General features: G+C 33.7%; 1 pseudogene across 1 annotated transcript in view; it reads right to left on the bottom strand.

Annotated features, from left to right (window-relative positions):
- The window catches only part of LOC307061544 (N(6)-adenosine-methyltransferase non-catalytic subunit METTL14-like), a 34,035-nt pseudogene that overhangs the window by 4,829 nt on the left and 12,032 nt on the right, over nt 1-17,174 (bottom strand). Inside the window, exon 3 of the transcript in view lies at nt 5,292-5,350. The product of the transcript in view is annotated as a N(6)-adenosine-methyltransferase non-catalytic subunit METTL14-like (transcript). The remainder of the gene's footprint in view (nt 1-5,291; nt 5,351-17,174) is intronic.

The following is a 17,174-nucleotide window of genomic DNA, read 5'->3' as shown; positions in this document are numbered from 1 at the left end:
GTTTCCTCACTCAAGCTGAAATCCAGGCAATTTCTACTAATGAGAACTGAGTTAGAACAGACTGGCTGATAAGCCATCAAGTACCGTTTCAATAGAGGTAGGTGGAGAGTGATTATGACACTAGTACACAAATTTTCCAGGAAAAGCCTTGGAGAAACTAGTCTGTGGAATGTGGTAGGGAAGGATTTATACTGAAGAACATGGACAATGCAAAAGTCATAAGTTGGGAGTATAGTTGAAGAGAAAAGCAAAGATGAAAATGTGAGTCACTATCACATTCCTCCTGACACCCCACAATACCACACACACACACACACACACACACACACACACACAGGCTTTAAAAACCAATTCCAGAAAATCTGGATGCTGAGAAAAGAGAAAAGAGTGTCAGCCAGCCCACACAAACACTCTGAACATCATTCTATTTTTGCTGTTTATTATGTTTAGTCTGTCTTGCACTGTTTCAGGAGAGAGAGAATTATAAGTGTTGGTGTATCGTAGAAACAAGAGAAAAAGAGTGGGATATGGGGTAGATTCATGTGGGATGTGGGTACTGGCAAAATATATATTGTTTGCACCTCCTTGATTAATATGGAGGAAGTGATTGTGTAAAGGACATCTTTTGTATCTCTCTTATTCTTGCACTGAAGTTCAAAAAAGCGAAGGAAAAATATAAAACTGATGAAAAAGTAAATTCATTTGTATGCTAAAGAGGGGGTGAGATTTGAAAGAGCTCTAAGTCTACCCTTTTACTACTCACTGTTACAGGTTCACTGAAGAAGCAAAATCCACTTCTGATATAACTTTAAGGATGATAGGGATCAATTTGTTGTTGAGAAAGAAATATCCCCTGCAGAGTTTGTCTTGGCCAATGAGTATTGTTCTAGGGTGTAAGAAGGTAACTCAGTTTGGATAAATAAATTGGGTAAGATTTTGCTGACATTAGGAAAACGAGATCCAGTTATTCCAGAAACAGCAAGAGTCAAAACTGTTGGGTACACTAAAGAGAACTGCATGTAACCAGTAGTCATACTTACTTAACTTTGGCAACTCTCCAACACACAACAAGATGTATTTGAAAGCTACAGCAGTGACTTCCTTGGGCATGAAATAAGGTTAGTGAGATCTTTTATACCTATCTCACAGGGCTGATATTTATTTTTCATGTCTTTATTTGCACCATCCTATGTAAAAGTGGCTATGGCCCTGGAATGTACCAAGGGTCTTATAAAATCACTGATATTTAAATTATTTGTTCAAAAACACCCAGGGTTGTCGATCCTAAGTGATGCCCTTCCAATTTGTTTATCTTTTTTTTAAAGTAGACATTACAGAAGCTTTATCATCAGGAATGAGACTAGAATGCCCACTCTTGGTACTTTTACTCAACACAGTATTGGAAGTCCTAGCCATACAAATTAGGCAAGTAAAATAAATAAAAGTCATTCAAATTGGAAGGGAAAAAGTAAAACTTTCACTTTTTTCAGAGGATATTATATTATACATAGAAAACTCCAAAGACTCCAAAAATCTATTAGACTAATAAATAAATTCAGTAATGTTGCAGAATACAAAATTAATATACAGAAAGCTGTTGTATTTTATACACTAATAATGAATAATCAAGAAAAGTGAAGAAGAACAATCTCATTTACAATTTCATCAAAAATAATAAAATACCTAGGAATAAATTTAATGAAGAAGGTGAAAAAACTGTACTCTGAAAACTATAAGACATTAAGGGAAGAAATTGAAGACAGATAAAAGGGAGCAATAGACTGTGCTCATGGGTTGGAAGAATCAGTATCTTTAAAATGTCCATACTACCCGAAGCAATCTACAGTTGCAATGCAATCCCTATCAAATTACCAAAGCCATTTTTCACAAAACTAGAACACATAATCTTAAGATTTGCATGAAACAGCAAAAGACCTCAAATAGCCAAAGCAATATTGAGAAATAAAAACATAGTTGGAATTATCACACTCCCAGCCCATTTTTTCTGAATTCAGCAATAACTGAAATTTGTCTCAGATCTGTCCTAACATCTCTTTTGGACATTTCCTCATTCCTCAGTCATCATGCTTACATAAGCTTCTCTTTGATAATGATTTTCAGGTTTCCACTAAACACAGAATTTGATTCCAGGGGAGATCTTTAATCCCTTCAATGTCCAAATCAGCACTGATAAGGAAATAGGGTTTAATCTCAGGGTAATTTATGCTTGGAAATGTTCATCTTATCTCTTGTTTTACCTAATGTTCGTGAATTAAGGCACTAATATATTTTGTGAGAATGGCAACCCTAAAAGTAGAAATCAAAGAGATTAGAACACTTACAAAGGTGAATAGCTCACCCAATAATTTCTGATTTCATAGCAGGAATTTTCATTGAATTGAATGCTTTAGGGGCCTTTAGAGATGCTTGAGATCTCTCTTTAGACAAGTCTGTAATAACATGAGAGTGAAAAAGACAGTGCCACATCTACAATTAAAGGAATTGTCTTTGTTTCCTCATTTCTATACCAAAAAAAAAAAAGATACGGTACATCTGCAACTAAGAATGCTACTAACTTTTTGTTTCCTTGGAACTTTTTTTTTTTTTGCGGTACTCGGGCCTCTCACTGCCATGGCCTCTCCCGTTGCGGAGCGCAGGCTCCGGAAGCGCAGGCTCAGCGGCCATGGCTCACGGGCACAGCCACTCCGCGGCATGTGGGATCTTCCCTGACCAGGGAACGAACCCGTGTCCCCTGCATTGGCAGGCGGACTCTCAACCACTGCGCCACCAGGGAAGCCGCCCTTGGAACTTTTTAATGATCAGTGAAGTTTTAGTTTCCTAAGCTGTTGGAGGGGATGCCCTATTCCAATAATGGTCTGCCCAAAATTTTAACTAAAGGTGAAATGGAGAAACGTTTTAGAAAGACCTGTATAATCGTGATGTCGTAATTTGTTCCTCTTCTTCACTCCAAGTAATCAATTCATTTTTTTCATTTTGGATCTCAAAGAATTTAAGTAATTGGGAGCACATCATAACATCACATGAAATTGTACCATGTTATATTACCTAGGTCTGTCTGCTGAGGGACCTGGAAGCAATAAGAAGTCAGAGCAATGAGCATACCTAAAGCATACCTAAATCAGTCACAATCAATGACTGATTGCAGTGGAGGGGCAAGGAAAGTACAAATGAGCCTAGAACATCTTCCTATATCAGAAAGAACTGAAAGAATACCGGAAACATGTCAAAAGCACACCAGAGCCAACTTGGACTTATTGCAACTGACAAATTCTGGGACATTTTAAATATTAAAATAAATAAAGTTAGTACAGATTGTACTGTTTAAATAAAAAAGAATACATGAACCTAATACGAGGCATAGGCAAACTTTTCGGTAATAGGCCAGTAATTGTTTTAGTTTTGTGGCCCAAATATTATGTGTTTATATAACAAGAAAGAAAAAAGTTTCCACAGTTTTTCTATTATAATTTATTCAAACTAGATTATAATTTATAATAATTCTTTGTAATATATGTCCACTAAAGACAAGGGTAGACTCACAGATGTTGGGAGACAGTTTACAGTCTTAGGTATGTTTATTTTCTATAGACATGTTTCTTTAGATGCTTTACTCAAACTCTAATCAACCCAACATCAATAAATAACTTATTTTGCTTGGCTAACAAATGAATCACTGCATATTTATTTTGATTGCAGCCTCATTTTTTACTTTTATTTTTGTGAAGCGATTTTGTTGAGATGAAATATTCTGTTTAAAATTTCATATTTTTTCTGTCCATTTCTTTCCTCTGAGTTGGGAGTATTGCGATTACTGCTTAGTGTGGTTATATTAATGCATATCCTATTCTTTTAGCTTAGCTATAGTGTCATTGTGTAATAAACATGATGCTTTACCTATTCTTCAATAAAAGTAATCCATTCTCCACTGTGCCTTAAAAGCATGACATTTGAATCTACTTTTCTTTTCTTGTTTCTTCATAATGAGCATGTACTGGTAATAAAAAGTAAACTATTGAAGTATGGCCATACATACTCTAAAAGGCTGTTTATTTATAATGACATCATTGTAATTATGTTTATGACTTATTTCACCAGTTTTATTAATATATGACAAAATACATTGAAAATCACTAATCACATGCACAGTAGCCTGATAAATATTCACAAAGTGACCACACCTATGGAACCAGCACTAAGATGAACAAACAGAGTATTACCAAGACCACAGGAATTCTGTTATTTGCCTTACCAGTTACTATACCACTCCTATAGGTAACTTCTCTTTTTCTAAACCCATAGATTATTTTAACCTATTTTTTTATCTTATGTAATGTTTCATGCAGTAAGCGTCTAGCCTTTTTTCCACTCAATAGTACGTTTCGGAGATTCGTGTATGTTTTCAATGTGGTTGTAATTCATGCATCCTTAGTAATGTACACTGTACATAAACATTGAGTTCTTTCCTTTGTTGATTGCTGTGGATAGTGGTGACTTGAAATGTTGATGATTGTAAGTTTACTAATTTTTTCCTTTAAGTTTCTTCCATTGATTTATGCTTCACAAGTTTTTTCCCATTTGGGAATTATGATCAGATTCACTTATATTTTTCTAGTTATTCAAAATGATTTTATCTTAAATTATTTAACCAGTAAATACATATGGAATTAGTTTAGTGACTGAGATGTTATGGATAAAAGTATTTTTTCAACCAATAGTTAAATGATAGAACCATTAGATGATTATTTCACCTTTGAACCTCTGCTCTTTCATGTAAACATTGTGATCTGGTAAATTATTAAATAGATGCATGTGTTTCATGTGAGTTCTCTATTTTGACATTCACATTGGTTAAAACCAAAGAATAAAGTTCACTTAGAAGATGAAAGGATTTTTACTTTTTAATCCCAAATTTATTTGTAGATAAAGGAAAAGTACACACTACAGAAAACTCTCTCAAGGGATTTACAATTCATGCTGCATGCTTTCTGTTTTTCCCTTTATCTTACAGGCTACTAATGCAGAGAATCTCCCAAATCATTTTAATGTTTGAAATTTCAAAGTGTTTACAAAACTCATGGCAATGAATGTAAGCACTGCTCACTAATTTTGTTTAATAATAAAGTTTTATAATCAACATTAGCATGAGAAGTATGTATTAAAATATGCCCACAAATTTAGTAGATTTTTATGATTCTTTTGCATTGATTCTATGCCTCATTTATGTCCCAGATGAAATTCAAGGGAAAATATTTCATCTTCCTTTGGAATACTCTGTCAAATGTTTCATTTTGCTCCACGTTCAAGTGATGTTTCCAGTCTCCGATGGTACCTAGTAGGACAAGCACACCAACAACAACTGGGTAAGAAATAGCACTATGAGGGCAAAAAGTTCCTCCAACCCACTTTAATCTCTTCTCCAACTTACTTCAGTCTGTTCTCAAGCCAGCTAAATGTCTGTTGGTTCTCCATAGGCTTTGATACTTCACTTTCCTTTTACAGTTATCAGCTAAGAAAAAAATTTAGGATGTAGTAAGACTGAAAATAGGGTTATAGTCCACTACATTATCAGTTAGATTTCCAACAACCACTACCATTAAATTATAACATTTCTTAAGGGAAAAAAACCTTAAAATATATGAAGAGATTTGAAAACTTAAATATGTTTTACTAAATGCCAGGCACCATACTTGGCAAACTACATCTATCATGTAATATTAATTCTTAATACAACCCTTAAAACAAACCAGCAACATATTAAAAGGATTATGCACCATGATCAAGTAGAATTTACTTCCGGGATACAAAGATGGGTCAACATGTATCAATTAATTAATGTCATACCACATTTACAGAACAAAGGGAAGAAAACCTCATGATCATCTCAATAGAGAAAAAGCATTTTATAATATCCAACACCTTTTCATGATTTAAAAAAAACTCAAAAAATAAAGAATAGGGAGAAACTACATACAAAAAGTCATATATGAAATAGCTACTGCTAACATCATAATCAATGTTTGAAGACGGAAAGATTTTCCACTAAGATCATGAATAAAGCAAGGATGCCTATTCATGCCATTTCTATCTAACATAGTACTGGAAGTCCTAGCCAGAAAAATTAAGCTAGAAAAAGAAATAAAAGGCATCAGTTGGAAAGGAATAAGTAAAATTGTCTCTGGTCACAGACAACATGACTTTATACATAGTAAAACCTAAAGATTCCACACAAATATTATTAGAAGCAGTAAACAAATTCACAAAATTGCATGATGCAAAACCAACAAACAAAAATCAGTTGCATTTCTATACACGAGCAAGGAACAATCCAAAGAAAAAAATCCACAGTTCGATTTAACATTGCATTAAAAAGAATAAAATATTTAGGAATAAACTTAGCCAAGGTGGTTAAAGACTTGTATACTGAAAACTACAAAATAGTGCTAAACAAAACTAAAGAACACAAATAACTAGACAATATCCCTTGTACATAAATTGGAAGATATAATAATGTCAAGATGTGAATACTACCCAAAGTGATCCACAGATTCAATGCAATCTTATGCAGTAGTCCACTAATATTTTTTGCACATAGAATAATTTACTATAAAATTCATATAAAAATCTCAAAAGACTCTGAATAGCCAAAACATTCTTGAAAAAGAACAAAGTTGGAGGCGTTAGATCTCTTGATTTCAAAACTTACCACCAAATCAGTTATCAAAATATTGTAGTATTGACATTAAGACAGACAAATAGATCAATGGAACAGAATACAGAGCCCAGAAAGAAACTTTCACAATATCAAGCAAAATGAATTTTGACAAAGGAATCAAGACCATACGATGGGGAAAAGACAGCCTTTTCAATAAATGCTGTTGAGTAAACTGGATATCGACATGGAAAAGTGTATAAAGTTGGGCTCCTACTTACACCATATCGAAAAATTAACTCAAAAAAGGAATATGTTTAAACATAGATATTTTACCAAAGAAAATATGCAGTAAATCAAAAAGCACATGAAAAGATACTCAACGTCACTAATCATTAGGTAAATACATGTCAAAAACCACAATGAGCTACCACTTCACACCCATTAGGATGGCTAGTTACAAAAAAATTAAAATTAAAAATTAAAAAAATAACAAGTGTTGGTAAGAATGTTGAGAAATTGGAACCATCGTGCACTGTTTAGTGGGACTACAAAATGATGCAGTCACTATGGAGAGTAGTTTGAATAGTATGGTGGTTCCTCAAAACATTAAAAATACAGTTACCATGTAATACAATAATTCTGTGTGAGGGTAGGTACTCAAAAGAACAGAAAACAGGGACTCAAACAGATAGTTGCACTCTTATGTTCATAACACCATTATTCACAATTGTCAAAAAGTGGAAGCAATCCATGTGTCCATCCATGGACAAACGGATAAATAAAATGTGGTATATAAATACAATGGAATATTTTTCACCACTCAAAATGTAGGCAATTTCACAACATGGATGAATCGGGATGGTGTTATGCTAACTGAATTAAGCCAGTCAAAAACGTTTAAATACTCACTCACATGAGATCTTAGTATAGTAAAATTTATAGTGACATAAAATAAAATGGTGGTTGCCAGGGGGTAGGAGGATGGGAAAATGGGTAGTTACTGATTTGGAGTACGAGTTTCAGTTTTGCAAGATGAAAAAAAAAATCTGGAGATGGGTGGTGGTAATGGTTGCACAACAATGTGTAGTTAATGGCATGGAACTGTATGCTAAAAATGATTAAAACAGTAAATTTTATGTTGTATTCTGATGCAATCTTTAATAAAACTATCGAGGGGGGAAACTGGAAAGAGAAACACCATGAACAATGGAAGTTCACAGGAAAGAGAGATTTAATTTATCTTGGAAAAGAGAGCAATTTTCAAGGAAAAAAGAACATTTCTTCCACTTCAAGTGGAAAGATAAGAAATGTCCCTGAAAAAGCTGGAAAATTCCTTTGAAAATGTGAAAGTAAGTCCCAAACCACAGAAACTTGAAATATTTTCCATATTCAACAAAAATTAAACTTCACTGTCCTTGGTACTTGATAGACTCACAAGAAATTTGCCTGGAGATGCAGGTTGAAGACAAGATGAATTGTCTTCTATGCCTGATGAGTACCTTAGTATTTATATTTTAAGTAGATTGTATTTCCCTTGTTGTCAGTGGAAAAGGTTGAGTGTGATGGGCTGAGTAAAATAACCCTAAAAAATAAAAAATAAAAGGACCCTCATTATCAAATTACTTCTTCAAATAATGTTTGTATACAGTAACTAACATACAATCAAGACATGCAAGTATTTGAAGATATAAGAAAATTTAGCCAAAAACAGCAGAAACTAAGACAATAGAAATGAATGAAGATATTACACATACTGCAATCATCTGAAATAATTCAATTACTATGCTATGATATTCAAGGTATCAAAGACAAAATTTAAATTAAAATTTGACAGAACTGGAAACTATAAAAAATAATATAGCAGATTTACAAGAGATCCCAATGCATGAATAGAAATGAAGAACTCGGTGAGATTTACATTCTAGCCAAAAATATTGGGTTGAATATTACTATATAAAGTAAATCTTATTATCTGAACAGTAAAAATGTATACAGTTTTAAAACAAAAATCGAAGTGACTGCCTAGATGAACTAAATCAAAATTGCATACCCTGAATGCTATTTTTTTTTCACTTCAACGATGGTTGCATTGATGTTCACTTTGTAGATTCATTATTATGTACACATATGGTCATGAACTTGGATAATTTATTTTACTTGATAATTTAAGCCAAGTTTTTTTTTTTTTTTAAAAAAGAGAGCTAGCATAGGAAACCACAGAAAGACTGGATTATTCACAAATATGAGTTTCAGCAGTAAAATCCTGAGGATTCCTGCTAAATATTGCCAGAGATCTCTGACATGTGCCTGCCGGGCTTTCTGCCTGCATTTTAGGAAAAGTAGAAACTCCATGACCCACTGTAAGGAGTTCTTCAAGCATTGCTTGTGTTCTAGAGAGAATCTGATGGGAAATTACGTTGTTTTAAATAAGGATCCAGATAATTTAACAGTGACCAGAATAATGCTTATAAATTAGCAATAATAAACAAAAGATTCAATTATCTGCTTATTCAAGAGCAGATCATCTGAGGATATGGTGGTAACTGGCCAATTAGCCATGACTGCCACAAGATTTTTCCTCGACTTTTACCAAGAGTTAATAAATAACACTCTCCTTTGTTATTTTTTACAGTGCTATATCTTCTCTCTCAACAACTTTCTCTTCATATCATTAAAAAATTAAAGTGATACTAGTTTATGTTAATATTTACTTCTTTAAGTAAATTAATCATTTGAGAGTGCTTTACAGCTACATAGTATTTGTTGGCCCAAGCAATACATCTTCCCATTGTGGTCTGTCTTATTTGTATTTAAATCCATAACTGTTTTGTTATATGGTCAGTGGCAATTAAGCTTTCTGATGAATTTTTGAAATTAAGCTTTCCGATGAATTTTAAAGGCCAAAATTCTTGTAATGATCTTTTCAGTAAATTAGCATCCATGTAATCCTTAGATTGCAAAAATAAAAACAGGTTTATTCATGGGGATTATCCCAATAAAATTTAAAATCTTGATATCAGTTTAGTAAATAAGGCAGCTCCAATTATACTTTGTGCTTTAAAAGGAAAGTTTCTCAGACTCACAGGCATAAAGAACAGACTTGTGGCTGCCAAGGGGATAGAGTGGGAGGTTGAGGTGAGCAGATGTAGGCTATTATATATAGGATGGATAAACAACAAGGTCCTACTGTATAGCACAAAGACCTATATTCAATATCCTATGATAAACAATAATGGAAAAGAATATTAAAAAAATGTCTATATACATGTATAACCGAATCACTTGTTTTACAGCAGAAATTAACACAACATTGTAAATCAACTCTACTTCAATACAAAATTATAAATAAGGCTGTGATACACGTGAAAAAATTAAGTTTCTGATCTTTCTATTACTATTTTGTGACTAGTTCAAGATGAAAATGGCTATTATACTTCAGAATATAGCTAATTAAAACATGTTTTTTGGTGAAACTGTTATTTATTTGCCATCATTGTATCCAAGTCTTGTTTTTTCCCTCCATTTGAGGCCTAGGAGTGGAAGAAATAATAAAAGGAGAATTTATTAATGAGACAAACAATATGTGATTGAACTGAGGGCTATCATGTTAAAATTTTAGAGTAAATGACAACCTTAGGCTAAATGACAGAAAGCTCTTACTTCCTTATACTACACTTACTTTGGTGTGGAAGGCAAGGGGGAAAGTAATTTACCTCTAAATTTAGAATTTATATAAGGACCACATAAGTGTAAAATGGTTGTTGTATTCTGAATTGTATATCACATGAACTTTCTCTGGGCTCTTTTTTAACAGCTTTATTGGGAGAATATTTAATTTAAAAAAAATTTTTAATTGAAGTATAGTTAATTTACAGTGTGTTAGTTTCTGGTGTACAGCAAAGTGATATATATATTCTTTTTCATATTATTATCAATTATAGGTGATTATAAAATATTGAATATTGTGTTATACAGTAAGGCCCTGTTGTTTATCTCTTTAATATATAGTAGTTTGTATCTCTTTTATATATAGTAGTTCATACCTAACCCCAAACTCCTAATTTATTCCTCCCCTATCCTCTTTCCCCTTTGGTAACCATAAATTTGTTTTCTAAGTCTGTGAGTCTGTTTCTGTTTTGTAAATAAGTTTATTTGTATCATATTTTAGATTCCATATATAAGTGATATCATATTATAGTTGTTTTTCTCTTTCTGGCTTACTTCAGTTAGTATGATAATCTTTACTGTAAATGGCATTATTTCATTCTTTTTTATGGCTGAGCAGTATTCCATTGTGTATAAATGCCACATCTCCTTTATCCATTCATCTGTTGATAGACACTTAGGTTGCTTCCATGTCTTGGCTATTGTAAGTGCTGCTATGAATGTTGAGGTGCATGTATCTTTTCAAATTAGAGTTTTCTCTGGATATATGCCCAGGAGTGGATTGCTGTATCATACGGTAATTCTATTTTTAGTTTTTTAAGGAAATTCCATACTGTTTTCCATAGTGGCTGCACCAATTTACATTCCTTTCAACAGTGAAGGAAGCTTCCCATTTCTTGGGGGAATATTAATATACCATAAAATTCATCCCTTTTATGTGTATGATTCAATGATACTTAGTTATTTACAGAGTTGTGCAACCATCACCACAATTCAATTTTGGTACAATTCCATCAACTCCCCAAAGTCTACATGTCCTGTGATAGTTAATCCCCATTCTCATGCCCCAGACCAGGCACATACTCAACTACTTCTGCACCTATTGATTTGTCTTTTTCTGGACATTGAAGTTCATTCATGCTGTAGCATGTATCAATATTTTGTTCATTTTTATTCCTGAAGTGTATACCAAGGTATGGATATACCACATTTTGTCTATCCGCTAGTTGATAGACATTTGAATTGTTTCCACTTTTTGCTACAGTGAATAATGTTGCTGTGAACATTCATGGGCAAGTCTTTGAGAGGACATATGTTTTCCTTCCTTTTGGGTAGACATCTAGAAGTAGAAATGCCAAACTGTTTTCTAAAGAGACTGTCCATTTACATCCCCACCATATGTGCGGATTCCCATTTCCTTATATCTTTGCTGATGCTTGTTATTATCAGTTTTTTTTGTTGTAGACATTATGGGGGTATGAAATGGAATGTCTTTGTGCTGAAGAAGATTCAAGAATATTGTAAAGGATTATCAAATCAAAATATTAAGTAATAGTGCTGTGCAGAACCACACTGAGGCAAGAAAGAAAGTCAGTACTTATTTAAAATTTGGATATTTGTTTACCATCAATTTTACATTAATTTTTATTTTTTTTAAGTATTGCATTAAAATATTATTTATCTGGATTGCTGAGTTTTTGGTGCCTCTTTAAATCTTCACCTAAGGTAAGTGCCTCAGTCACCTCCCTGTACTCCATGGTAGTTCAAAAAGGCTCTCAGGGTTACCTGGCGTGCATCACCAAGAACATTAGGTAGAAAGGCCTGGAGGTGGAATCACATGGAGCTTTCAGGTAAGGAAACGTTTTCGCATAAATGAAGGTGCTCAATGGACAAGTAAAATGAAGCCATATTATTGACAGCCTCAACCAGATACTTAATATAAATAATTAGAAACCTGAAAATTATTGGAATGTGAGCTGCTACCACATGCCCAAGATGTTAAAAAATAGGTAATTGGCTTTGACCATAGCAGTGTAAACATATTTAATGTGGTATAATCATTAAATGAATATGAAGTATACTCCAAATTTGGTGGTATCTTTTTTTATTTTAAGCATTTTATTTGGTTGTATCTTTAATATATCGATTCTTGTGGAACTCCGACTATTTTGAAAATATGGATCCAGAACATTTACCACCTATAACTTTTGAATATATATTTTTAAAACTTCTTAATATTAATTTGGATGTGTCTTCTGACATTAAAATTTCGTCCTTATAGCATGTGATGAATTCATGCCTATTTATCTAAAGGCCCTTAAGAAATTAGGACCTGTTACCAAATGTATTTGCTTTAAAAGGTAAAGATTAGTGCTAAGGTCTTTAAAACTGTCACAAAAGGAAAGGGTTAGGCACATTCTCAAAGATATGTATTTAATGTCTTGTCTTTTTTTTTTTTTTTTTTTTGCTATTATCAACTAGTTTTATGGGATTCTACTTGAGATAGGAAGTGTCTCTGTGTACACGTAATTTTTTACATTGGGAGGTTGGGATTTCTCTCTTTCTGACATTGGTGCTCAATTCATAATGAATCAACACAATTTGAGGCTGCCAGAGGGAGCTTGAGCAGAAGGGGGGAAATTTGAAGATTTAATATTTAATCCTGAATATTTTAGTCCACCACAAAATTTAACACATTTCTCAGTACGAAAATGTATGAGGTGGCTCTGATGAAACAGAGGTGAAAATTAGAATAATAGGTTCTTCTACTAATGGTGGGAGCTTGAAAAAAATTCACATAACCTCTGATCCTCAGTTTTCTCACCCGGAAGATGAAAGCCCTGTATATGAAAAATATATTTAAAAAGGAAAATTAATAAACAAATTCAAAACTGGTCACTTAACAGTGAACTTCTTCACAGGGCTTTGTCTACAAATCCAGCCCACCTTTCCCACTTGCACCTTATTCCACCTGCCCTACACAGCCAAATTACAGTAAAGAAGTCTACTGCTATGGACTGAACGTTTGTGTCCCCCCCAAATTTATATATTAAATTATAACCCCCATGGTGATGATGTTAGGTGTTAGGGCCTTTGGGAAGTGATGAATGGGATTAGAATCCTTACAAAAGAAGGCCTTGGAATCTCCCTTGCCTCTTCTGTCATGTGAAGTACAGAGAGAAGACAGCCAAAAAAGCAGATTCTCACCAGACATGTATCTGCCCTTGTCATAACCTAATAAAGTTAGTTTTACAACATGCTTATAGGTTCCTGATTGAACTTTTAAAAAATAAACTATGTTAACTGTTTTCACAGAAAGTTTAGGAGACATACACACACACACACACACACACACACACACACACACACACACATCAGATAGCTCTTCTGATCAATACAAAGAAGCCATAGATCAATGTCACAAAGTGTGGCTGAAGACCCCCCCACAAATCTCAGTCTTCGGGACCTCACCCAAAACCTGAGAAATTAGAATCTCTGTGGGGTGGAGCCTTGAAATCTGTCTTTTCACACACTCACCCGGACATTTCTATACACTTAAATTTCAAAAAACTGCTGTTACAGTACACGTGTATTTAGTTTGGAAGAGAACTTTGTCTCACTAACAAAGGGTCATTTGGGGAAGGTAAAGTCTCAGATGATTTGTGTAAAAAATGGTAAGAAATATGTTTTTCATATTGACAGGAGCATCTACATATATATATTGTGAAACAACTAAACCAGTTAATCAACTGGAATATAATAAAATATTGTTCAGGGTTACATATCAGAAATCTTGGTTTTTCCACAGATGAATTTAGGTTCATCAGTTTACCTCTCTTCTTGGAATACATGATAGTTCAATAAAATTACACATAAAAGTGCTTTCTATGTTAACAGGACAACAGGAGAGCACTTAAGGAACATGTTCAGACAAATGATTTTATATGACAAAGTGTGTCACATTTTGGAAATAATTAGGTAAAATACTTGTGCTATTTAGGGTCATGCACTTGGACTAGCTAATTTAATTATATAGGTTGTGACTCACTCTCTCACTTAAGACCCATGATTTCCTGCAAATGTATTTGAGGGTTAAAAATAGCAAGAGTGAACTTCCAACTCCAAAGTGTCAGTTGGCATTTAAGGCTACAGTTGAAAGATAGACAAGCGAACTCTTCAGAGTTGGAGGGTGGTCACCATAATTGGTCAATTACGGCAGCTAAGAGGGTAGCTATGGTAATACACTTTAATACAAATCATCCTTTAAAATTGGGTTAACAACTTTCTTTCCTGAATAAGAAGGATATATTAGGTTATGAGAGGCCAATGCTCCCATGGTGAAAACCAGTAAAAAACAGGTAAAGTACAAAAATTAAATTTAAAAAACCCTTAGATCTCTGGAAACTATAATTACTAGATTAACTAAAGGTCTAGAGAGGAAGAGCCCTTTTGTAGGTGAGGCATCATTAGTTGTCTTTTCAGGGTGCATGTGCCAATTCTGGGCTTTTGGGCCAGAATTTGAAACTTTAGGGCAGCAGGAGATTATGAAGAACTAAAATCTGCACTTCTAAAAAGGAGAACTAAGTACTCCCATTTTTAAGGGCTCACGAAAGATACTTACTGGGCAGTCAGTGGAAGGAGGATAAACCAAATGTAGACTTGAATTATATTAAAATAGCAACTCAGTCCCCAAGCAACTTAATCCTTAAAAGTGAACTAAAAGGCAAGACAAGAATATCAAAGAGTTTTCAGTTCTACAGTCAGACCAGGTTTTGCATCATAATGCTAATGCTTACTAAATATTTGCCCTTGGGAAATTTAGTTCACCTCCCTACACCTCTTGTTTTCTTATTTATGAAGTGGCACTTACCTCATTCATTTTTTGTTAATAATAAAGGAGATAATTCATGTGAAAATCTAACTCCATTCTGGTATGCAGAAGGTGCCAATATTTATTTTTTTATTTTTTTTTTTTTTACATCTTTATTGGGGTATAATTGCTTTACAATGGTGTGTTCGTTTCTGCTTTATAACAAAGTGAGTCAGTTATACATATACATATGTTCCCATATCTCTTCCGTCTTGCGTCTCCCTCCCTCCCACCCTCCCTATCCCACCCCTCTAGGTGGTCACAAATCACCGAGCTGATCTCCCTGTGCTATGCGGCTGCTTCCCAGTGGCTGCTTCCCACTAGCTATCTATTTTACGTTTGGTAGTGTATATATGTCCATGCCACTCTCTCACTCTGAGTCATGTACCAAAATGTTCATTGCAGCTCTATTTACAATAGCCAGGAGATGGAAACAACCTAAGTGTCCATCATCGGATGAATGGATAAAGAAGATGTGGCACATATATACAATGGAATATTACTCAGCCATAAAAAGAAATGAAATTGAGCTATTTGTAATGAGGTGGATGGACCTAGAGTCTGTCATACAGAGTGAAGTAAGTCAGAAAGAGAAAGACAAATACCGTATGCTAACACATACATATGGAATTTAAGAAACAACATTTATTTTTTTAAGCACAAGATTTCATTTCCATTGCTAATCCAAACACTGTTTGAGAAGAAAAAAGGAGAAAGGAGGAGAAAAGGAACGTTTCTCTCCAGACATATAACATTCCTAAGCCAACACTTGTGGAAGTTATGAGCACTTCAATCAAAGGAGTTCAGAAAGACGGGAGGTGGAGAACCAGGGGTGGGACACAAGGGATGAGAAATTCTTTTCTATGCAAGAATCAGAGCGCTTTATATCCTAATTTAAAGCAGCACCTATGAAAATCACTGTTTTTCTTAGGAAAGATAAACAGAGTGATGAGCAATTGAAATGAAAGCAAGTGAAGCAGCCAGCCTTCCTACGTTGGCCATGAATCAGCAGAGTGATACAAGTGAGTGCAGAATCTGATGGTTGGAGCTGGTGGCATCCACTCCACTGCTGGCCTCAGACTAAATGCATTGCTTCTCCTTCAACCAGACTTAATACCAGAAACCCAGATTATAGAGGAGCAGGCAAAAATCCAGGAGCAGAAGTAAGCAGTTAGAAACGTAACTGAAAAAATATCCTATTCACAATAGCTAGAAATACTATCTATACATGCTTCAGAATAAACTTAAGAAATGAGCAAGGCTTTTATAAGAACTAAGTTCTTTATCAAATGATCTGAAAGAAAATACAAATAAATTATGAGCATACAATATTTCTGGTTGGGAAGACTCATTTGTAATGATGTCAGATTTTTAAATTACTTTTTAAGTGTAAAACAGTATTTTAAAAATTCCAACATTATTCCTTATGAGAGTTTAATAATTTATTTTAAATTAAAATGTCAATTCCTTGGAAAGAAAAGTATATCAGCAGAATAATGTGTCATTATACATGAGTCAATTATGTACATATAAATATTTATAAATGATAATGTCTCTTTTTATCAGTAAGTTAATGATGGACCATTCAATAAATGATGTTGGGTCAGTTTGTTATCTATATCAAAAAATTGTTTTCTCACAACATAAGAATAATATCCAGAGTAAATAAACATGTGATTTGTAAATACATGAAAATATTTGAATAGTGATCCTTCTAATTAAATCTCAAAAGCTAAAGGCCATAAAATAAAAGATCGATTCATTTGACTATATGAAAATTAAAATCTTAAATATGAAAAAGATCACAACCAGTGTTTTTTTAATTGACATGAATTCTATTTCAGGATAATGAATTCATCAGATTTTATGATCTCTTTTGCTCAAGAACTCAGGAATTACTAAAAGTAAAGTAAAAGTATTCCATAATTATATGCCAAAACAGTAAGAGGAATACACTTTTAATCT

The sequence above is a fragment of the Hyperoodon ampullatus genome (genome assembly GCF_949752795.1).
Source record: "Hyperoodon ampullatus genome assembly, chromosome: 12".
In the NCBI taxonomy this organism is placed as follows: domain Eukaryota; kingdom Metazoa; phylum Chordata; class Mammalia; order Artiodactyla; family Ziphiidae; genus Hyperoodon; species Hyperoodon ampullatus.
This window is presented reverse-complemented; position numbering and strand designations above follow the sequence as displayed.